At 47.9% G+C, this 23,630-nt stretch overlaps 1 protein-coding gene across 1 annotated transcript in view; it reads left to right on the top strand.

Moving 5' to 3' along the window:
• Nucleotides 1–5,554, top strand: part of Mthfd1l (methylenetetrahydrofolate dehydrogenase (NADP+ dependent) 1 like) — a 130,953-nt gene extending 125,399 nt beyond the window's left edge. Inside the window, exon 28 of the mRNA XM_090337964.1 lies at nucleotides 5,276–5,554. The gene's annotated coding sequence lies outside the window, so the exon portion shown is untranslated. The remainder of the gene's footprint in view (nucleotides 1–5,275) is intronic.
• The last annotated feature ends 18,076 nt before the right edge of the window (nucleotides 5,555–23,630 follow it).

The following is a 23,630-nucleotide window of genomic DNA, read 5'->3' as shown; positions in this document are numbered from 1 at the left end:
AGTAGGTGCCAGGCTCCCTCTGAGCGCGATAGGAACATGTGACTGTCCCTGCCTCCGTGGTTGCCTGCAGTCTGCCCTGTGTGTCTCTGTCTTCATGTGGCCCTCTTTTTCTAAGAATGCCACCCATTGGGATTCAGGTCCTCCCTCGTGACCTCATCTGCAAAAGATCCTATTTCCAAAAATAAGTCACTGCCCTCAGTGCCCAGGGTTACGGCTCCATCATATCTTTGACCCTCAACATTCGCCTGCAGCCCAGCATGTGTGAGACTCACCAGCTGCTGAGAAAACATACCCATATGGACAGATCCTCCGACTTGGGTGTGTGAGGGACAAGGCAGCCTACGGTTGAAAAGGGTGGGTCTTGCCTCAAAGCTTCTCACGTCATCCAGAACTGGGGCTAATGGCCCCATTCCTCCAAGTGGCAGCCGCCCCTGGTGACTCTGCCCTCCCTGACTGCCTGTCAGGCCCCCAGAATCCTGTATGGGCCATTTCACTCATTCATGTCTAGAAGTGTGTGTAGTTCTCTTATCTGTGTGGAATAGTATTTTTCCAGTTGTGTGGTCAGTTTGCATTTGCTCTCCAAGGGTGACCATGTGTGCCCATTTGTACCTTTTTTTATAGCAGTGGTCACACGAGCCATACCGACGCCCATAGCCTGAGCTGTAATGTCACTTCTTTATTACTCAGGATTTCTGCATTCCTTGTGTATCGCTCCAGGTTTTCTCCAAGGATGGGATGGGCAGCTCTAATCGTTATCTCCCATATTCCACGCATACCAATCGTTATCTCCCATATTCGTCGCACACCTGCATGGGTGGACACAGCTCTCTTCCATGTAGCTGTCCTTCCACAATGCCACAGAAGTTTTAGGAGGGTCCCAACCTTGGGAGAGGTGGTGGCTGAGCTGGGCCCCCATGCATGGCATTGCAGGCCCACCTCCTGGTCATAGCTTTTCATCACTGCTAGTGAGGGTTGTTTCAATACCCCAGCACCTGTGCTGTGGTGCCATCCCAGAGGGATGAGTCCTGTTTGTATTGAGAACAGTGTAAATATCTGCTCATGTTGCATAGCTGGTTACTCTGAGGGTAGATCCCACCCAAGTCTGCTTATGCCTGGTCCCATGCAACCTCTGTGTCCCAAACCCCGGGATCTAATTTCAGTTGTAGGCAATAGGGACTTGGGCCCATTGCAAAATAATAATAATAATAATGCCAAATACTTGAATAAATGAGGGTAGAGTTCTGTTTTTAATAACTAAAGATAAGGATCATTACTGAAAGTATGACTTAGTCCTAGTTCTTTTTAACAGAGTAACAGGAATTAGTTCATTCTCATTTTCAATGGTATTTGTCCCCTCATTTGTTCAAAGCTCTTTTTTTTTTTTCATTTTCTTTTATGAGCTGCTAAATAGTATTCTAGGTATGCTGGGCAGAGATTCAAAACCCATCCTTTGACCCTCCTTGAACAACTGAAAACAGAGCTGGTGTCCTGAGATAAAAGCACAATGTGAAATAAACATCCCTCTTGATGACTGGCTGTATGTGGATCCAGCAGTTTCCTGTACCGCTTTTACAGCAACAAGGGACCTGCTCCACCAATAGCGGGAAAACATATCACGTTATGGACAGTGGGCAGCATGGGTTTGTTTGGGTGTCAAGAAAAGGAAGTATCTGGCTCCCTTACTGCTTTGGTAGGGACCAGACTGTAGATGGCTCAGGACCCCAGGTACAGCACAGCGCCTGCACAATATTAGAAGGAACATGGCAAGCATACCCACGTGGAAAGAAAAGGGCATTCCTCAGGACTGCCCCAGGACACTCTCGTTTCTACTGCCTCCCTCACTTTCCTTCTGAAAAACTGTGAGATTCTTTGGGAACATGAGATTCAGGAAGCCACCAAAACTTCAGCTCACCCTCCTTTGTCCCCAAGACTTCCTTATAGAATGTCCACCATTGTCTTCACAATAAGGACACCAATCGCTCTTGGTGATGTCACTAAATGGAAAGTGTTTGTTCCAGTGAAATTAATCCTGTAGTCCAATCTCCTTTGATATGATTAGATTTGGAAGGCTAATTTTTTTTTCTCTCATTCTAAACCTCTATCCTATTTCTAAGCCTTGGCTGGATTCATTTAAATGAGCCTATGGTCAAACCTGGCAAAATTCCTGAATTATTCAGGTACTTCCTTTATTTCCTTCTAGTGCGGTTGAGTGCAGATCAGATTTGCTCTGGTTCTCCTGGAAACATTGGCTGTTTATCAATGAATTGCTCTTCTTGAATTGTACACACAGAAAAAAAGTATAATGGCCGGGAGTTTGGCCTAGAGGTTAAAGTGCTTGCCTAGCATGCATGAAGACCCGGGTTCGATTCCTCGGTACCACATACATAGAAAAAAAGCTGGAAGTGATGCTGAGGCTCAAGTGGTAGAGCTCTAGCCTTGAGAAAGTCCAAGGACATTGCTCAGGCCCTGAACTCAAGCCCAGGACTGGCAAAAAAAAAAAAAAAAAAAAGTATATCTGCTCATTTCTTCATTAAGCTGCCTCTGGGACGTAAAACTTCAAGAATACGTAATAATCATAAATTAGTCTTGAATAGGGTGACTGCCTGCCAGATCTTCTTTCTGTTTGACTCCAGTTTACACACCATTAACTATAAGGGCCTGGAAAGGTCACTTGGACTCTGTGATTTGGGTCTTATCTTACATAGCTGCTCAAAAATTGTTCATCATCATTGTGTTTCAAGAAGAGCCTTAGGCTAGCACTCATGGCTCATACATAATTCCACCTCCTCAGATGGCTGAGCTTTGAGGATCTCAGTTCAAAGCCAGACCAGACAGAAGAATTCATGAGGCTCTTATCTCTAACAAGCTATAGCTCACGTAGTAGACCACTAGCCTTATTCTAAAAATACCTCAGGACAGTGTCCAGGCCCTAAGTTTAAGCCCCAGGACTGGCACAAAAGAAAAATAAATAAGATCCGCAGTTCTTTACCATGAGCCATCCTTGGAGCAGAATACACCCCTTTCCCTTCTCCATTTCCACGCCAACATTCTTAATTTTTTGTTTGTTTGTTTGTTTGTTTTTTAGCTAGTCCTGGGGTTTGAACTCAGGGCCTAAGCACTGTCCTTGGGCTTTCTCAAGGCTAGAGCTCTAATACTTGGGCCACAATAGCATTTCCGGCTTTTCAACGTATGTGGTACCAAGGAATCAAACCCAGGTCTTCACGCATGCCAGGCAAGCACTCTACCACTAGGCCAAACCACCAACCCCCCTTAGTTTGTTTTTATTTCTTTTTTGTTTTGGGTGAGGTTTTGTTTGTTTGTTTGGTTGGTTGGTTGGTTGGTTGGTTAGTTGGTTTCTTGTTTTTTGTTTTTGTGGAGTTTGAACTCTGGGCCTGGGCACTGTCCCTGAGCTCTTCCCCTCAAGGCTGTTGCCCTACCCCTGGGCCTGAGTGTTGTCCCTGAGTTCTTCAGCTCAAGGCTACGGCCCTATAGTGCCACTTCTGGTTTTCTAGTGGATAATTGGAGATAAGAGTCTGGAGGACTTTAGTGCCAGGCTGACTTTGAACCTCCATCCTCAGATCTTATCCTTTCGAGTAGCTAGTACAGGCATGAGCATCATGCCTGGCTACATTTTGATTTCTTATAGTTCACATACCAATATAGAATGTACATTCATCTTCCAAAGTGTTTTCCCGCTGAATATTTCCAGAACTTTCTTTTTCCTGCTGAATAAGTAAGTAATCATTGTTACTTACATTCTCACCTTAGCTATTTTAGTGCCATGCTTTTTTCTACCATGATCAGACTTGACTGGCTTGAGTCAACCCTTCAAGTTTCCTTAAGGTGTCACACCACTCAGAAGGCAGAAGCAGGGAGATCTCAAGTTCGAGGACAGCCTGGACTGTGTAGTAAGAGCCTGTAATCCTAGCTACTCAGGAGGCCGAGACCTGAGGATCAAGGTTCAAAGCCAGCCTGGGCACTAAAGGACCCAAGACTCTTATCTCCAATTAACCTCTAGAAAATGGGAAATGGGGCTTGGCTCAAGGGTAGGGTGATAGCCTTGAGCTTATAACACAAAACCATAGGACACAAAGGCTGTGTGGCTAGCCAGAGAACTTCCATTTCCCAGCCCTGCCACAGAGGAAGCTGGTGGAGGGAGGGGAGGAGTGTCTTGCTAAGCTAAAAGCTCTCCAGCCCGCAGAGCCACTGTCCTCTGCCCCACACCCCCTTTTTCCCTAGGACTTCCTGACCATGTGTTCAAGTGGAGGGAGAAGACTATGCCAAGCAAGCCGCCCTTCCTAGCATACAAGATGTTTCATTTTGTTCATCTATACTGCACTTGTAGCAATCCTGTTTTCTGTTTCCTCCCCTGGCTTGGAATATGCTTCCCAGCCCTGCCTTCTGCTTTTAGACTGACCAAGCACCCCCATCCAACACACACACACACACACACACACACACACACACACACACACACCACCCCTCCATTACCTGTGAGAGACCCTGATTTCAGCCAAGCAAACTCTTGGCTCTTGGCCCCCTGATAAATCCCTCCATGTGTAAATTTAGATGAAAGCCGCATACTTGCATTTCCATCTTTTGGGTTTGGTTTTATTTTGGGGGGGGGTTCCCCTGGTGGTTTTTGGGGTTTTTTGTTTTTCTGGAACTGAGGTATCTGGCTTGTTTGATGTTTTTAAAATATAGTGTGATTTCTTTCTGAAAGACAACAGGATTCAGGATTTGTGATGAATCCTAATACTCTTGGAAATAAACAGTAAAGCTTTTAACAAGAACTGCTGGGCCCTTTCACTCTCCTGTCATGCATCACTCAAACCCTGCTCTCTGCACATAATAGGAACAGAAGCTCAGGTGACCAGATTTTGTGTATGTGTGTATACGTGCACGCCACCTGTCTGTCTCAAAACTTGAACTCAGGGCCTCACACTCACTCAGCATTTTCTGCTCTATCACTTGAGTGACACCTCCAGCCTAGCATTTTGCTGGTTAAATGATGAGAGGAGTCTCACAGATTTGTCTACCCAAGGTGTCTTCAAATTAGGTCTAGAATTCTAATACTCACAGAGTCTTGTAGACATGACAGGGAAGTCATGGTGATTCTGAACCCTCTTAGGAATCTGGGGTGCTGTCTTCGGGGACCATGCCAAGAGCCATGCTACTCTAGATAGGGACTCAAGCTAGTCTTAGAATGGAGTCTCTTCCCTGTTATTGAGTTCTCCTATGGCCCTAAACTTTTTTTTTTTTTCCTATTTTTCAGGTTACCCACACACAAATGACTCCTTGCCTTGTTGCTGCGGTTGGAGAAGACACTGAACTTGCAATGCACTTGAGAAATGGGGGTAGAAGCCAAAGATATCTTCCTCCAATCAAGGCGGATTCTGTTTCCAAGGACCTCCACCACATCCGAAGGAAACAAATTTATTTTCTGTTTCTGCAGAGTTTACATTATTTCTTGCTGCTTATACTTTACAATGTTTAGTTTTTGAGGACTAAGAGATTATAGAGTGTGAACTTAAAGGTAACATTTTCTACTGCAGACTTTCCTATTTTATCTTCTTCTTATTTTGTTTAAGTGCTGCGGGTAGAACTCGGGGCCTTGGCACATGCACTTGACAAGTGCTCTACCACTGAGCTATACTGTTTATTCTGCCTTTGAAATGAATATATATATGAAACCAACCAGCAAATTTTCAGTGCCAGATCCACATGCTCCCTGGAAGCCAATGAGGTTTTTACCTGACACCCATTTTGTGGGCAACTGTAGATTTAAACAGAACTTTAAAATGTGCGAAGAGAAGGATAACATACAGAAATATCTGGTCCACCACCAATTGCTCGTTCCTCAAATCCTAGCTACTCAGGAGGATGAGATCAGGGGATGGTGGTTCAAAGCCAGCCCAAGCAGGAAAGTCCATGAGACTCTTATCTCCAGTGAACCAGCAAAAAACTAGAAGTGGAGCTGTGCTCAAATGTTAGAGCATTATCTTTGAGCACAAACTGAGGGACAGTGTCCAGACTTTGAACTCAGTTGAGCCCAGTACCAGTGCAAACAAGCGAAGAAGAAGGAGAGAGGGAAGGAAGGAGTGAGGGAGAGAGGGAGAAAGAGAGAAATGTCTGGGTCACTGTAAGAGCTTACCGCCATAGACTTGGAGTTCTGTTTGAACAACGTGCACTATCCAGAAGTACTTTGGCGGGGGAGAGGTTGGTGGGGTTTACATCATGTACCTAAAACAAATGGGTTTGTGTAAGTGTTTTTCCACCAGTGAATGTATCTTCAATGGGCATGAAAACATTCAAAAGCCCCTAGGGGTAACAAAAGTCGCTCTTAAAGGTCAGGTGTTTGGCAAATGTTTGTCCTTTCTTCAACCCCTAATTCATAGTAGGGAATGTTCTGTGGCCTGCTCTCTATTCTTGGAAGTACTGACCCTTCTTTCTTCTATGTTTTCCTGTAATAATATGAAATTATGTAATCTTTAAAACAAAATCAAGGATTCAGGAACAAACAACAACTGATTGTCCTTAAAAGCAGTGTAAGGAAAATAGTCACCATAAATATCCTAAAGGACTGGGGGCAATACATCCCACAGGGTCCTTCCTGTGGCCTCCTCCTGTGCCCTCCTGGACCCTGTTTGCCCCATACTATGCCTTTATGCCTCGTCTGCTCTGTCTCCAAATACTTCACTAACTAAAGAGCCCCCACTCTAAGGCTGCCTGTCCCCAGGATAATTTCACTTGGCAATGTGTCCCTCTTGCTCCATGTCTTTCATATGATAGTACACCACTCTAAACATGCAATTAACTAGTATAAATCTGTGGGGGGGGGGGTCAGTCCTGTGCTTGAACTCGAGGCCTGAGTGCTGGCCCAGAGCTGGTTTTTACTCAAGGATAGTACTCTACCACTTTGAGCCACAGCACCATTTCTTGTTTTTTGTGGTTAATTAGAGATAAAAGCATCATGGACTTTCTAGCTCAGGCTGACTTTGAACCACAATCCTCAGATCTCAGCCTCCTGAGTAGCAAGTTATAGGCATGAGCCACAAGTCCCCTCAGGGGTAGAAGCAAACCATGGTTCCACTGGGGTGAGACGAGTGTAAATTTTATCTGATGACTTGGACATCTGTGGCTCAAGGCTGTAGTCCTAGCTACTCAGAAGGGTGAGATCTGAAAACCTTCTTAGCCAGCCTCTGGGAAGAAACACCTAACTCTTATCTCTAATGCTACCCAAAAGCTGGAAGTGGAGTTGTGGTTCATGTGGTGGAGTGCCGACCTTCAGCAAAAAAGCCAAGCAGGAGGGGCTGGGAGTTTGGCTTAGTGGTAGAGTGCTTGCCTAGCATTCACAAAGGCCTGGGTTTAATTCCTTGATACCACATACATATAAAAAAAGGTGGAAGTAGTGCTGTGGCTCAAGTGGTAGAGCTCTAGCCTTGAGAAAGCCCAAGGACAGCTCTCAGACCCTGAGTTCAAGCCCCAGGACTAGAGAAAAAAAAAAGCCAAGCAAGAATTCAGGACCTCAGAAGTGGAGCTGTGGCTTCAGGGGTTGGATGGTAGCCTTGAGCTGAAGCGCTCAAGGACAACATCCAGGCCCAGAGTTCAAGTCCCATGACACACAAAAATAAATAAATAAAAAGTTCAGGACCTTGAGTGCAATTTCCAACATATGTATGTGCACACACACACACACACACACACACACACACACACACACACACACACCTAGGGCTGGGAATGTGGCTTAGTGGTATAGTGCTTACCTAGCATGCATGAAGCACTGGGTTCAATTCCTCAGTACCCTGTAGCCAGAAAAGGTTGGAAGGGGTACTGTAGTTCATGTGGTAGAGTGCTAGCCTTGAGCAAAAGAAGATCCGTGCCAGGCGTCCATGGCTCACGCTTGTAATCCTAGCTAATCAGGAGGCTGAGATCTGAGGATGGTGGTTCAAAGCCAGCCTGGGTACTAAAAAACCAGGGACTGTGCCCAGGCCGAGTTCAAGACCTAGGACTGTTCCCTTCACCCCCTCCCCAAAAAAAAGAAATCCAACCGGATGCTTAGGCATATTCCCAGTGAATTCATGGCACATGTACTATGCAAATGTGGAGTCTTTTAATGTTGCCCTCTGTTATCTGTGTTTTTATTCCCTTCCTCTGTCACCTTGAGTTTCCTTTTCTATATCTAAAAATGTTTAAGGTGCAAATACTTTTTTGTGTGTGTGGGTCATGGGGCTTGAACTCGTCTTGGGCACTGTCCCTGAGCTCTTCCGCTCAAGGCTAATGCCCTACCCTTGAGCCTGGACGTTGTCCACCGCAGGTGCAGGGATTCTGGCCTTTCCACCCACAGGCACTCCCGGGGCCTCTGTTAGTCTGTAGTCCTTCATCCACTGCCCTGCTGTGGGAGGAGCTGACTGCTCCCACAGGGCAGGAGGTTCTCCCCCGCCTGACCAGCAAGCTGCTCAGCTCTGGTGACTTGAGGGGTCCCAGGCAGGAGGCAAGATGGTCCGAATTCTGTGACCCCAGAATTCTCAGCGCTGGGTCCCACCCACCTCCCTTATAACTATTCAGGGGAAAACCGTTGTGTGTCTATAGAACGTGTACAAACCTTTGTGCTAGTCACACAAAAAATAAAATGCAGTAGAGCAACTATTGACTTTTCCACTTAGGTTGAATTGGCTATTTTAAGTCATCTAGGGATGGGAAGATTACATGCAATTGTTACGACACTTTTTGTTGTTGTTTGTTGTTCCAGTACTAAGGCTTGCACTCAGTGTCTGGGCACTGTTCATTGGCCTTTTCACTGAAGGCTAGCACTGTACCATTTGAGCCACAGCTCCACTTCCAGCCTTCTAGTGGTAGACTGGAGATGAGAGTTTCAAAGACTTTCTTGTCCATGCTGGATTAGAACTACAGTCAGATCTCAGCCTCCTGAGTAGCTAGTATTACAGGCAACAAGTGCTCAGCTAACACCCCCCCGCCCTTTGTTTTTTTTTAACATTGAACCCTTCCTGAATTTATGTGTCACCTTGCAGCTTTGGTGTATGAGCCGCAGAATCGGGTCCTGCATCACTTCATACAGACTTGAGCATCCTCAATGTTTGGTGTGATGAGGAGTGGAGAACCAATCTAGGGATGTGAAGGGCTAACTATAATACAGGGAGGGGCGGGGGGAGTGACTGGAAGAAGCCAGAGAGCAAGCACCTCTTCTGAGGCCACATTGTGAGAATAATACAACCTTTGACCTCATAGGTTTAAGTTAAAAATCTTCCCAAGAGGGCTGGAAGCCAAGTCCTGAGCCCAACCCTAACACCAAGAAAAAAAGGAAGACCCTAACCTCTTTCTGCTCTTATCACTGAAGCCCCCGAAGAATCTTACACGGAAGCCTGTGAAGACTCCACTGTGGGTGTCAGCTGGTAGAAAGGCCACTAGCTAATATAGCTTTAGCAATGTTTGGTGCTGGGAATTGAATCCAGGACCTGCCCATAGACCAATACACCTGTGCTCTATTATTGAACCACAACCATAGCCCTAATTAATTTTGTGTGTGTGTGGGTGGGTCATGAAGCTTGAACTCTGCCTGGACGCTCTCCCTGAGCTCTTCAGCTCTAGGCTACCGCCCTACCCTTGAGCCAAGCCCCACTTCCCACTTGGTTTTCTAGAGGTTAATTGGAGATAAGACTATTGTGACTGTTTATTCAGTGCTGAGCCCTGTGGTGAAGGGTATCAGCTGTTCCTTCCCTGCACATCTTTAAAAAAAGAAAAGTCTCGTCCTTTCATGCCAGATCCCAGCCTCCTGAGTAGCTAGGATCATAGGCGTGAGCCACGGTGCATGGCTGACAGGGTCTGACTCTGTAGCTCAGGCTGGCCTCTAACTTTTGATCCTCCCACCTCAACTTTCTGTGCAAGGATTACAACCATGTACCACACACACAGCCCTGATTAATACTCTTTACTCCTCTCTTGCCCAAGCTATTTTGTATGCTTCCCAGAAAGAGTCCTACCTCCCTTCTATCTGATTCTAACCAGAATTTCATTTTTATAATGTACATTTGCCTACAAATGAGACAGTATACTAAACCTACCTTGCTTATTCCAGAAAAGACTCCAAATATACATATTTATATGTTGCCTTTGCATGCATTTGTACACAACAAGGGAATCAAAACAGTAAGTGTATACAAATAGCATTTATTATAAACTTATAACCCAGATGTTCTGAAAAAATTGAGCTTCTAAAAAAAAAAATTGAGCTTCTAACAAAACAGCTAATCACTAAGATCTTTGCATACTGACTCCATCCCCAGTGCAGCCTACACAGACCTCCAGAAGACCAACGGCCACACTTAAGCAAGGGAAGATGGGCTAGCAGTCAGGTTTGTGGACTTGAGTGGTCTGAAAAAAATAAAATCTGGGCCAGGAGTTTGGTCAAGTGGTAGAGTGCTTGTCAAACATGCACGAAGCCCTGAGTCGATTACTCAGTACCACATACATAGAAAAAGCCAAAAGTGGTGGTGTGGCTCAAGTGGTAGAGCTCTAGCCTTGAGAAAGTCCAAGGACAGTGCTCAGGCCCCGAGTTTAAGCCCCAGGACCTGCAAAATAAATAAAAATAAAATCCTAATTTTCACCAACCTCTAACTATAATGCAGCATTTCTTTCTACCATGAAGTCAGTGGCTGACCACAGTAGTATTAGCAATTACCTATGTCTTTGTCACCAATAGCAATCACTAATATTTCAGCTGGGTGCAGTGGTGTACTCCTGTAATCTAGCTATTAAGGAGGCATAAGTAAAAGGATCATGATCCAAACAAAGCCTGAGGCCAACCAGCCTTAGCAAAAATCATGAGACCCTATGTGAAACAATAGCTGAAGCCAAAAAGGTCTGGAGATATACCTCAAGGGGTAGAGCGCGTGCCTCACTCCCACGAGGTCCTGAGAGCAAGTCTCAGTTCTGCCAAAAAAAGAAACAAATCACATCGCTAGTATTTTGGCACCACAGAGATTACTGCACATATTCAGACATTATCTACCCAAATCAGAGTAGTTATTAGACCTACCGCTTTCCTTGCCTTGTGTATAAACAGGGGTGTGTGTGTGTGTGTGTGTGTGTGTGTGTGTGTGTGTGTGTGTGTGTTACATGTATATTGCTGTTTCCAAATCCAGTTGCCTTACCAATATGTGAGCGATCACATTTCATGGTCGTTGTTTTGCTCCAAATCGATCATATATGTATTACCCATTCCAAGGAAGGGTACACAGCCCTACCAGGCTGTCCAGAAGATCTTAGCATACAAAAAGGAAATTATGGGGCAGTGACACCTTCTTTGGGCTGCATCTGCCTTGATATTTGCTTCCGGCTGGCACTAAGGCCCCCGCGCTAGGGCACCTGGGCTGTATGGAATCAAGAATCAAGATTCTTGCTGCTGGGGTGGAAGCTTGGATGCAGCTCTGGACATGAATTCTGGGTCTGTCTCCTCCCCTTGGCAGCCCTTTCCTCCCACCCTGTCCTGCTTGGGGGTGGGGCTTCTCTGTGTTGCCTAACAACAGAGTGACCACTGGCTGTGGGTCAGCCCTGCCATAACTCACACAGGTCCTCAGCTTCCAGCCAAGTTTTGAGAACTACAGGTTTAAAGACCGTTAAATAATTTCTGAAAAATTGCAGGCTTTACTGTGTGGGTTTCATGCTAGAGGAACTTAGCATTGTTGTATATTTTTAAGTCACTCCCGGGTTCATTCATACAAACATATTTCAGCCAGCAGAAAGAGTGAGGAACAGGAAATCAGCATATACATTCCCTGGCCAAAAGGAACGTTTTTTTTGTTTTTTTTTTTTTGTCAGTCATGGGACTTGAACTCTGGCCCTGGGAGCTGTTCCTGAGCTCTTCAGCTCAAGGCTACCGTGAGTTGGATTGGATTGTAGGACTCTTGGGTGGTGCCAGAGACTTGTGGTTGGTGTGTATACCTGCCAGTAGAAGCAAAGAAACTGCTGAGAGACATCACAGGAGTAAGACATGATGCAGAGCCAGGCCTGGTTTGCACATACAAGTAAACTATGTGGCCAGTGTCCATTCCTGAAAGGCCACATGCAAATAAATGATGCCGACAGGTGACCCTGATCAAGATGAGTGATACTCGTCATTGACATGATGGATTGAAACCACTTCGTACAACAAGTTAAAGATTAAAAAAAAAAAAGTGTGATTCATTTTTTTTTCAGTCTATGATGGGGCTTGAACTGGGAGCCCTTGAGCTCTTTTGCTCAGGCTAGGATTACTTTGAGCCATAGCTCCACTTCCCATTTCTGAGTAGTTAATTGGAGGTGAGAATCTCACGAGCACTTGTATTTTAATCTCCCTTAAATGTTTGTTTTTTTAATACAGACTTTCAAGGCGTGCATGAAGGGTACATGCCCATAATTGCAGCTATTCAGAAGGCTGACACCCAGAGGATCATAGTTCAAGGCATAGAAGTCCTTCTGACTGCAAAATAACCCGCAAAAAGTCTAGAGGCGTGATTCAAGTGGCAGAATGCCAGCTGAGCAAGCGAGCAAGCTGACTGAGCTTGAGGGCACTGAAGTTCAAATCCCGGTGGGCGGGAGGACTCTCACATTCATCGTCAACTATATTCACCCCATGGCTGAACTACGCCTGAAGACAAGTTTATTCCAAAAATGGTGCAATGGCCCTTCTGCTTTGGCATGGCTGAGCTCAAAGGAAAGCAGTGTAATGGCTCGGCCTGCGCGTGAGCTTAGAGTGTTTACATAACACATCTGCCCAACTTAAACATTTGTCCTAGTGCAGTTGGAACTGCAGACCTTTGCCCAGCACCTCCACGTGAGTGTCACGTGCTAGCCCAGTGCTGTGTGGGCATCTGTTTATGCACAAGGCTGCGAGAGCCTGGAGTCTGTTAATACCCTCTGCCGTACATCACGTTGCTTACGGATGTTACAATAAAGATGGGGAAGAGATGCTTTCTCAAGTCCATCAAGTGCGGATTGCACTGTGTCTGCTCAGGAGAGCCATTGAATGAATGTGCATTTGGCAGCATCTTACAATTACACGACTTTTTTTTTCTTACATAATTGCAGGAGCCCTGATGCTTTTGCTCTCCGCCTCCCAGTGACCTTGCCCTTGGTAGGAAATAGTGTACCAGACAAAGAGCAGGCACACTGAGGACTGCCCTCCTGGGTTCAGAAGCTGCCAGCGGGGACCAGAAGTGACACTTTCCAATGCCAAGGGCTTTTCTAGGTCCTGGGAAAAAAGACAGAACTGATAGCTGCCCCCCCACACACACTCCTTCCCAAGCAGAACTCAGTTTGAAATGTATTAACAGCCCAGAATCTCAGACACCCTTAAGCCCAAATATGAGTACAGAAATTCATCCCAGAGCCAAAAGTGAATTCTCTTTCAATGCTACCTAGCTCATCATTAATGGAGATAATTGAGCTAACAGTAAATACAGAGAAACAGAAGTGACAGGAACTGAATTGTGGAGAACAGACTACAGATGGGCAGAAAATGCACTTAAGACCTAACTAATGAAGGAGGCACGGAGCCAAGGCAGGCAGAGAGCAATGAGCTGGGAGGAGGCCTGGTCTGCCGAGGAAGGAGGGGGAATGGATGACCACGGTGGTGGCTGGGAGTGGGGTGGGGGCAGGGAGCCCAGCTTGCACAGGGAGATCCACTGGCAGTGGGTGCTGGCGTCTGACAACTCTGGTCTGCTAGGCAGACATGACAGACGGAGCCTGGACCAACATGGGGGTGGGGGATCAACAAAATGCTCCTGAAGGGACATCTGAGCCCCTCCTGCAGCCATGGGACAGCAGAGCATGGCGTGTGGACAGCTCTGCCCTCCCTGCCGACCTCATGTCGCTGCAGAGCAAGCCCATGGGGAAAGGGACCGTAAAGGACAGCAGGACAGCCATGGCCAGCACCAGTTCACCGCCTGTTTCAAAGTAGCTAATAACGATTTTGAATGTTCTGGGTGGAGCCGAGAGTTTGGCCTAGTGGTAGAGGGCTTGCCTAGCATGCACAAAGACCTGGGTTTGATTCCTTGGTACCACATACATAGAAAACTGGAAGAGTTGCTGTGGCTCAAGTGGTAGAGCCTCTAGCCTTGAGAAAGCCCAAGGACAGTGCACTGGCCCTGAGTTCAAGCCCCAGGACTGGCAAAAAAAAAAAAAATTGTGTGTGTGTGTGTGTGTATTAAAACAGAGCAGGTTTGGGGCCCGGGAGTTTGGCGTAGCAGTTAAAGTGCTTGACTAGCATGCACAAAGACCCGGGTTCGATTCCTCAGTATCCCACATACACAACCAAGCCGGAAGTGGCAGAGACGAGACACAACCAAACCGGAAAAGTGGCAGAGACAAGACTGCGACGGCGACAGAGAGCGAAAGAAGCGAGCTGAGCTGAAGTGAACAGAGCCCAACCGAGTGGTGGCCGGAGCGAGCGGGGCCGGAGCGGGCAGGGCCGGAGCGTGCGGGAGCGAGCCGAGCCAGAGCCAGCGAGGCCGGAGCGAGCGGGGCCAGAAAGAGAAAGGGGCCCCCAAAAAAAATAAATAAATAAAAATAAAACAGAGCAGGTTTTAAGGGAAGAAGAATATGATGCCCCCTTCCCAAACATCCCCTCTCCTCTCATCCCTCTCCACCACATCACATTCTCATTCAATCACAAAATAAGCTCCTTTCCAACCCAGTGAAGTCAGCCAGACCATCTCAAAATGACATTCAAATCCAAAGCAGTTGGTGACAGTTCAAACATGGAAGTTCAGCTCCTAGCAGATTTTGAATGGGGAGCACACATTTGCAGTGGGGGGGGGGGGGGGCAGGTTCCTTCGCAGGCTCACCCCGCTGCAGGGAGAAGACATCCTGGGACCACCCTTGCCCAGCAGACACCCTAGAGTTTCACAGGACCGGGGACCAGATACCAGGCAGTGAACTTTAAAGGGTGGCCGCCTATGCAGTTAGTGTCTCTGTTAACAGGTATCATAACCTTTCACTTAACATTTACTGAAAGGTGACAACCTGCTGGGAACTATCCCAAATGGCCAGCTGGTCTTATTTAATCTCAGGAAGAAGGCTCAGGCTTCGAGTGGAAAGGGGTCATGGCTGAGGTCAGCTCCATCCATCTGATGGCAGAGCCATGTTCAAACACACTGAGTTACACCCACTGCTCCCTAGCTTGTATTGAAAACCACTGTAAGCTGGACATAGTGATACGCTCCCGGAATCCCAGGATTTAGGAGGATATGCCAGGGGATAGCGAGCTCAAGTCCAGCCTATGCTACATAGTGAGACTCTGAACAAATGAACAAATGAATTGGAATGACATTTATTTCCTCCTTTTGAGAAGTGTGTGTGTGTGTGTGTGTGTGTGTGTGTGTGTGTGTGGTTTTGATGTTAAAACCAGAGCCTTGCATACGCCAAGTCAAGTGTGCTACCCACAGCCACCTCCCCAGACCTATTTCAATGTTGACTGTCTTTGCAACTTGGGTGCTTCAGATTTTTTTAATGGATGACTGAGTTTTAAAAACCATGTTAAAATGACCAAGACTAACCAAGACTAAATGTAGAAGGTGGCTGAAAGTCCTATGTGGAGCCTTAATCCTTGGCTCTGAGCAAGGACATGCAGCTTTCCTGGGAAGTCCCCAGGGCCAAGGAACAGGACATGGCCAGTCCCCCGCAGCTGGAGAAATTGGATCTAATGTCCCTCTTCTCTAATTCTGTGTGCCTTTGTCATTGGCATTTATCTTCTTTTTTTTTTTTGCCAGTCCTGGGCATGAACTCAAGGCCTGAGCACTGTCCTTGGGTTCTTTTTCTCAAGGCTAGAGCTCTAGCTCTTGAGCCTCAGCACCACTTCTGGCTTTTTTCTATGTATATGATACTGAGGAATAGAACCTGGGTTTTCATGCATGCTAGGCAAGCACTCTACCACTAGGCCAAACTCCCGGCCCTAGCCCCTTGAATTCTTAATAAGCCTCTTGCCCAGACCCTATGGACACATGGGGAGAAGTGAAATGGCCACTGCAGGGGGCTTGGATTGGCATTGAAGGTGCTAGACTTGATAGGAAAGCATCGGATAACATACAACCTGGGTTTCTCCAACAGAGAAAAGAGTCTCTTGCTCTTCTTGCATAAACACAACTCTCAGCTGTCACAGTTTCTGCTTGACAGGAGCTCGGCCAGGAGCAGATTTGAAAGGACAAAGGTTTCACTTCCGCTAATTAGGCCATCACTATGCCCAGACAGCTTCCCAGGCTTGAGCTATGGCTGCTGGCTTGTGGCAGCATCTCCACTCCAGTCTTCTCCTCAGGAGCACATACACGCCTTCCCTTCATCCCAGTGGTGGTGTCAATGAAAAAGCTCCAGCTGGGCGCTGGTGGCTCACTCCTGTGACTCAGGAGGATGAGCTCTGAGGACCACAGTTCAAAGCCAGCTGGGGCAGGAAAAGTCATGAGACTCTTACCTTCAGTTCACCACTGAAAAGTCAGAAGTGGAGCTGTGGTTCCTGTGGCAAGGTGCCTAGCCTTGATCATAACAACTCAGAGGCGGCACCCAAGCCTTCAGTTGAAGCCCAGGACCTGCACAGAAAAAGAAAGAAGGAAGGAAGGAAGGAAGAGAGGGAGGGAGGGAAGGAGGGAGGGAGGGAGGGAGGGAGGGAGGAAGGAAGGAAGGAAGGAAGGAAGGAAGGAAGGAAGGAAGAGAGGGAGGGAAGGAGGGAGGGAGGGAGGGAGGGAGGGAGGAAGGGAGGGAGGGAAGGAAGGAAAGGAAGAAAGGAAGGTCTATATGAAGAGCTACAGTGACCTGCAAAGATAGAAGATGGGACTGGAGCAGTGACTGGAAGCCACACGCTATGCTGTGCAGCCAGGCATTCATTGAGCCCAGGAGCCTCTCACGTCCAGCCAAGGCTGACACAGGGCACAGCCGGAACTGGTGAGTGGAAAGCTGAAAGCCCCCTGTAGTTCAAAATTGAATCCATTATTTGTGAACAAAAGCAGACTCACCTGATGGCGGGGGACACGGGGACCTGGGGGAGAATCTGTGCATCTACACTCATCATCCCAGGCCGGGATTCTCTTCTAGAAATCGACTCTCTTGATTCAAATGTTGTAATTATATGTCCAAGTCCACTGATTACTGTTTACTGAGGAAAGAGCTTCCGTGGGGGAGGATGGAAATGGCTCTGGCACAATGTGAATGGACATAATATTACACATGTGTGTACTTTAGAAAATTAAGATGGGCAATTTTGTGTTGTGTATATTCTGCTGCATTAAATTAAAAAAAAAATTAGGCCCGGTGATTCAGAACTGGAATGCCAGCACTCTTGATCATGAGTTCAAGGCCAGCCAAGGCTACAGAGAGAAACCTGGTCTTCAAATAACAACAAACTTAAGTACATTATCAGACACTTAAAATTTTTTGACTCATCTGACACAAGTGTATCTCCACACTTAACTACATGATCTCCAGGGTGGAGGTGAACTTGGTTTTTTGGGTTTTTTTTTTGGCCAGTTCTGGGGTTTGAACTCAGGGCCTGGGCACTGTCCTTTAACTTTCTCAACGATATTTAACTCTATCACTTAAGCCACAGCATCACTTCTGGCCTTATCTGTATACATGGTACCAAGGAATCAAACCCAGGGCTTCGTGCATGCTAGGCAAGAACTCTACCACTAGGCCAAACTCCCAGACCCTGACCTTGGTCTTGATTACTGTATTTACTAAACGTAGTTAAACGACCTTAATAGTTCATTCTCTCTTTCTTCTCTTCAGTCGTCTCACTTTTAAAATAATAGATTTGAAACGAACTGTCTGCTTTGATAGTCTATATTGAACTACTTTCTGAGAGCCTAAAATGTACCAGGCCCTCTGGGAGGCTCAGGCTTGCTTGATTTGCTTGGCTGGTGCTTTACCATTAAAGCCATACCTTCAGTATGGAGTTTTGCTGATTTTATTGAAGGTGAAAATGAAACATTTTACCCAGGGTTAACAGTAAGTCTCAGTCCTCCGGTCTCAGGCTCCTGAGTAGCTAGGATGACAGGGGTGGGTCACCAGTGCCCGGCTTCTGTTGTACCTGGTGTAGGCAGTGCCCCAGTGCCCCAGTGCCACTCCTTGCATAGATATCACGAATACTGTACGTGAAAGATGGAAAATGAAGGCCAGAGAGACTTGTAACTTGTGCCTCTGCACTCTTATGAGTGACCGATGCAGTGGGCTTTGGATTTTGGTGTCTGGGGCCCCAAAGCCATGCTCTCAGCTGCTGTGCCGGCTGCTGGCAGGAAGAGCATCAGAGCCAAACAAGCACGGAGCTTCTAGCCTGGAAAAGCCATCAGCCTGGAATCTAAGACCCAAGTAGAACAATGAAGCCATTTCTGTCTTGCTTCATTTCCTGCAGGGTGACAGATGATGCCGTAGTCTCCTGGGGATGGAAGCTGAGGGACAGAGGCAGACACATCAGTGAGTGGAGTGGGCTGGCTCTTTTCAAGTCTTCATTATCTCTCTCTAAATGAATCTCCCTGCCCTCCAGATTTGATATAGCCTCTGTTGATGTAATAAAAGCCATATGGGAAAGCCAGTATCGCTTTTCACTTATGCTTGTTTCCATTCCCCACACCATGTGCCGCGAAGAGTGGACTTCCCTGAACATGCAGGCTGGGAAACAGGTGCATGCTAGAGCTCTAGCCTGGAGCAAAAAAGCTCAGGGACAGTGTTCAGGCCCCGCAGTTCAAGCCCCAGGACCAACACACACACACACACACACACACACACACACACACACACACACACACACACACAGAGATTTCTAAAGGAGAAGTAATAGGAGCTACAACAGACAGCGAGGAAAGACAATACTTTGGAATACAATAATCAACTTAAGTGAAATAACAGGAATCAGACTGTGCTCAAGTGTTCCTTTCTTCACAATCCCACCTAGGCTAACTACTTCACTAGAAGTCACAAGGGAGAAACGGATGGCTCTAGTAAGAACTCCTCTTGAGTACCTAGAATCTCAGGTATGAGCCACCAGTGCCTTAGGGGCTGTGTTTTCTAATAAAGCAAAGCCCAGGTCACCGGGTGTGGGATTCCTGGCCTGTTCCTGCTCTGGAGAGAAGCCAGAAACAGCATGATGACTCCAGTTACAGTGCTCATATGACCTCTCTGCTTAATCAGGACCTGCAAAACCTTCCTTACTTCTAGCTGATCCTTGGGGAGGGGGGTGGGGGATGGCAGTTGGTACAAAGTACAAGTACTGGCACAAACAAACAAGCCTGAGATGGGATGTCTCATCTTTGAAGCAGAGCAAATGACAGTACCCCAGGATCCCCTGCCCTCTCTCAATAAAAAAGAGTGACATCTTCAATGCTAACTTGGGAGCGAGCACGGGAGCCACACTGCAGCAGGCTGAGAAGTGAGTGGAGCACAAGAGGGTGAAGGAGAGAAACCCACAGTGTGAACCTGTCCTTCTGCAAGTCTGATTCTCAGTGGAGAGCACTCATGGTTGGAAGAGCAGGCGTGGGGCCACTGCAGGCTGCACAGGAAGTCTCAGGAGACAAAGAGGTTGAAAAGATCTGAAAACCAAGGTTTCATTCATGGAAGGAAATGCCGAAGGAAACAGAGAAGACTAGGAGTCCAAGCTCGGAGGGAAGAGCTACGATCGCACAGAGAAGACGCCACCTTTTCCCCTGAAATGGGGAGGGGAGGTGGGGCACGAGACTGCCAGAGCCTGGCCTTTCTCCTGACCTGGGCAGAAATGGGGTTGGTGTAGGGCATCAGCCCTGAGCTGCAGCCAGGGAGGAACGGGGCTGGGAGGCCAGCAGACTGTAGGTCAGCACTGCCACCAAAGATCTTCCCGTTGCAGGTTCATGTGCATCTGTGGAACACTTTTCTTTGGGGAAGATTGTTTCTAGACCGTGGCCCAGGCCTAGCCTAGCAACTCAGAAGGCTGAGGTCTGAGGATCATGATTCAAAGCCATGCCCAGGCAGAAAAGTCTGTAAGACTCTGATCTCCATGTAAGCCCCCTGACTGGCAAGGAAGTTTCTAAAAAGGAAACAGAGAAGAAAGCAAGAAAAGTGGCTAGACCTTTAGATGGCAGATGGAACTCTTATCTACCAATGTGATTTATAAAACTTAGGCAAAGTTCCCTTGATTTCTTCTCTCTTTCTCCCCCGTTCCGGCCCCTGCCTCTCCCCCCTCTTTCTCTAGACAAGGCATCACTATGTTACCCAAGCTGGCCTCTATTCCTGATCCTCCTGCCTCTGCCTCCCAGTGTGTAGCTAGACCTCTCAGTCACTGTTAGTTGACAGGGAGCTGAGCAGGACCTCTTAAACTTGTAGGTCCTTTCAACCTTGGAAGAGCTGCTTGGAAGGAAAGAGGCTCATTCTCTACCACACCCTCCTCCCTCCCCCACCCATCCTGTGTTTCTTATTTTGTTCCCAGTTGAGGGCTGCGATTGCTCTGGTTGGGCTGAAACTTGAGGATGGCCATTGTCCAAAACTAAAGCTGTTTCCAGCTGGGCTTCATGCTCCAGATGTTTCTCTGCAAGAGCCCAAACAGCAGAGACAGGAGAGCACCTCCACCTTGTGCCACTGAGGCCCCAAGGAGCCTGTGTGAGCAGGGGCTCCTCGGCAATCACGTGACTCCGGCCATGCAGGTCTGCCTTTGCAACATGGCACTTTGGGTAGTAACGTTCACGGGTGGCAAGCTGTCAGACAGCAGAGCGGACGGGGGTGGGAGGGGAGGCTCTGCCGCTCTCTGTCCCTGCCTTGTGTGTTTTGTTTGTGTTAGTCAGTCTTCTGTGATTATAATAGAATATCTGCAGTGATCACCTTAGACAGAGAAAGGCTGGTTTGGGCTCACTATTTCCAAAGTTCCGGGTGGATTAACCTTGTTGCTTTGGGTTAATAATACTAAGTACATCACAGGAGGAGCACGGAGTAAAGAACCTTCCTCATGAGGCAGGAAGCAGAGAGAGAGAGACAGAGACAGAGACAGAGACAGAGAGACAGAAAGAAGGAGGGGGGGCTGGAACCCTACAATCTCCACCAGGGCATACTCCCAAGGTGGTCCCGCTTCTCCAAGGCCGGCAGTAGCAGCCCCTGGAAATCCCACCTCATGGGCCTCAGTGGGGACGTTTAACATCTGTTGTGGTCATGACCATGGCTGATGGGGTAACCTGAACAGGCTAGTTGTCATGGTGGCTCACACCTGTAATCCTAGCTACTCCGGAGGCTGAGATCTGAAGGTCAAGGTTTAAAGCCAGCTCAGGAACAAAAGGACCTGAGACTCTTGTCTCCAGTTAACCTCAAGAAAAAGGAAAGTAGGGCTTGGCTCAAGGTGGTAGCCTTGAGCTGAAGAGCTTAGAGACAGCGCTCAGGCCAAGTTCAAGCCCCATCACTCACAAAGAAAGAAAGAAAGAAAGAAAGAAAAAAAGAAAGAAAGAAAGAAAGAAAGGAGGAAAGGAAGGAAGGAAGGAGGAAAGGAAGGAAGGAAGGAGGAAAGGAAGGAAGGAAGGAAGGGAGGAAGGGAGGGAGGGAGGAAGGGAGGGAGGGGAAAGAAAGAGGGAGGGAAAGAAGGAAGGAGGGATGGGAAGAAGGAGGGAGGGAGGGAGGAAAGGAGGGAGGGCCTCTCTTGGTTTGGTATCCATGGCTTCAGAAGAAAAGCTTTAGTTGACTGGTCACCCTGACCTTCTCTCTTCGGTTATAAATGGGGCATGAGTGTGTGAGACAGAGCTCAGCAAGCCGGCAGTTACAGAACAACAGGGCTGCAGTGGGGCGTGTGCAGCATCTCCCCATGGGAGCACAGGGAAGATCAAAGTGGGCAGACACGAGAGAAGACTTCCCCATGGATTGAGATCTGCAATAGGGATGGGTGCTCAGGACCCCAGACTGACTCCAGACCAGGCTGGAGAGCTACAGGCTGATGGCTGGATTGCGCATGTCCAGGTCCTGGGCCACATCTCCTTCTTGGGGTGGAGGGGGGTTGTTGATGGCATCTCCATGGCTCGTGGACGCGGTCCCAATGTGGACATATGGTCTGTTTCCAAACAGCTTGCTAAGGAGCTGGGCTTTCTGGGCATGTGGGCATAAAGAGACAGGTGCAGAGCTGAGAACAGTTCAGACCATGAAATAACAGGGTGTAGAATGGACCTGGGATGGGGAGAGAAAGCAGAGCTGGGTTGTGCCCTACATAACTGACCTTGACCCTTGACCGGCTGTCGGCTGCACTGAGATCACTTAGGACAGAAGCGGTCCTGGGAGCGCCCGCATCTTAAGTGTGGGAACCAAGAACTCTCCAGAGCAGGAGGTGGGGTGACCTTTCACCCCAGGTGCAGCTGTGCTCCTGGGCTGGATCTGCCCAGGGCCCACGGGGGTGTGGATATCTCCAGAGGATGAAGTAGTCCCAGGGGAATGAAGAGAAGGCCCAGTGATAGCCAGAGAAAAGGAATCATGGCCTTTGCAAAAATACCTAGAGCCTTGGGCTGTGTCCCTCCCGTGCAGACAGGAAGACCAGGAGTGGAGGGAAAAACAACAGGAAGCAGGGAGGTGGCAAAGGCCAGGGCTCTGTGGGGAGCAGGGGCACATGGTCATGGGGCAGGAAGTTGAAAGCCAGGAGTGGCCATTCATGAAGGGTGGCTGTCACATTCCATTCTGGAAAGGGCGCCTGGGTCCTGGACAGGATAACACAGGACCCCCCCCCCCACACCCCTTCCCCACACTGGCCTCGGCCCCATCCAGCTTGTGACCTAACTGCGAAAATGAGGGGGGAGAATGAATGGGGGAGAGAAAAACAGAAACAGAGAGGGAGAGGGGGAGAGAGACAGACAGACAGACAGACAGACACAAAGAATCTCTGGGATCCCCCCCCCCCCAGCTTAAAGGGACACTTGGTCTCAAAAAAGAGCGCTGGTGGCAGGCAGGGGGAGGAGATGTGGCACCCGGCAGCAGTGGGTTCAAGCACCCATTCCCTGGGGCTCTTCTTCCTCTCCCCTCTCGCCTTATAGCTCATTGCCTCCAAAACAGATGCTTTCTTCCATCCTCCAATGTCCAGAAGGCCACAAAGCTATGCTGGCCTTGGGGTCCTCCTCGTCCCTTGTCAGGATCTCCTCTGGGCACAGGGCTGTGGCTCAGGCTCCTGCTTGTCCTTTACCATTGTCCATACTTGGAATGGCAGCAGGACTTGGAAAGCATTTTATCTCGTGTCATAGTGGGGAGTTTTGTTCTTAACTTAGTTGAACGGTACTTGTTTGGTTTTTTGCTTTGTGTGTGTGTTTGGGTTTTTTGTTTGTTTGTTTGGATGGGGAGTTGGGTTTCTTGGGGGTTTTTTGGTTTTTATTGTTTGTTTGTTTGGTTTTTTGTTAAAGACAATCGCTCAGTTTGTCAAGCTTTTCCTCCAGGGAAAAGAACTAGAATACTCAGCAGCGGACAGACGGGGTACACTGCCCCCTCTCCTGGGTTCACTTGGAGACCCTGGATATATCTACTAGCTTCTTGTGGCAGCTGTGGCCACCACAGATGTGGTAGGCTAAAGTTGGTAAGAAATCTAACGTTAGGGGATTTGCTGAGCCACTCTCCTTTGAGGGCCCTGGCAGAGAATCTATGCCTGATATTTTTCCAGCTCCTGCTGGCTC

Source organism: Megascapheus bottae, chromosome 8 (assembly GCF_031878675.1).
Source record: "Megascapheus bottae isolate mThoBot1 chromosome 8, mThoBot2.hap1, whole genome shotgun sequence".
Taxonomy (NCBI): domain Eukaryota; kingdom Metazoa; phylum Chordata; class Mammalia; order Rodentia; family Geomyidae; genus Megascapheus; species Megascapheus bottae.
The sequence above is the reverse complement of the archived record's forward strand: the minus strand, read 5'-3'. Positions and strand labels throughout refer to the sequence as shown.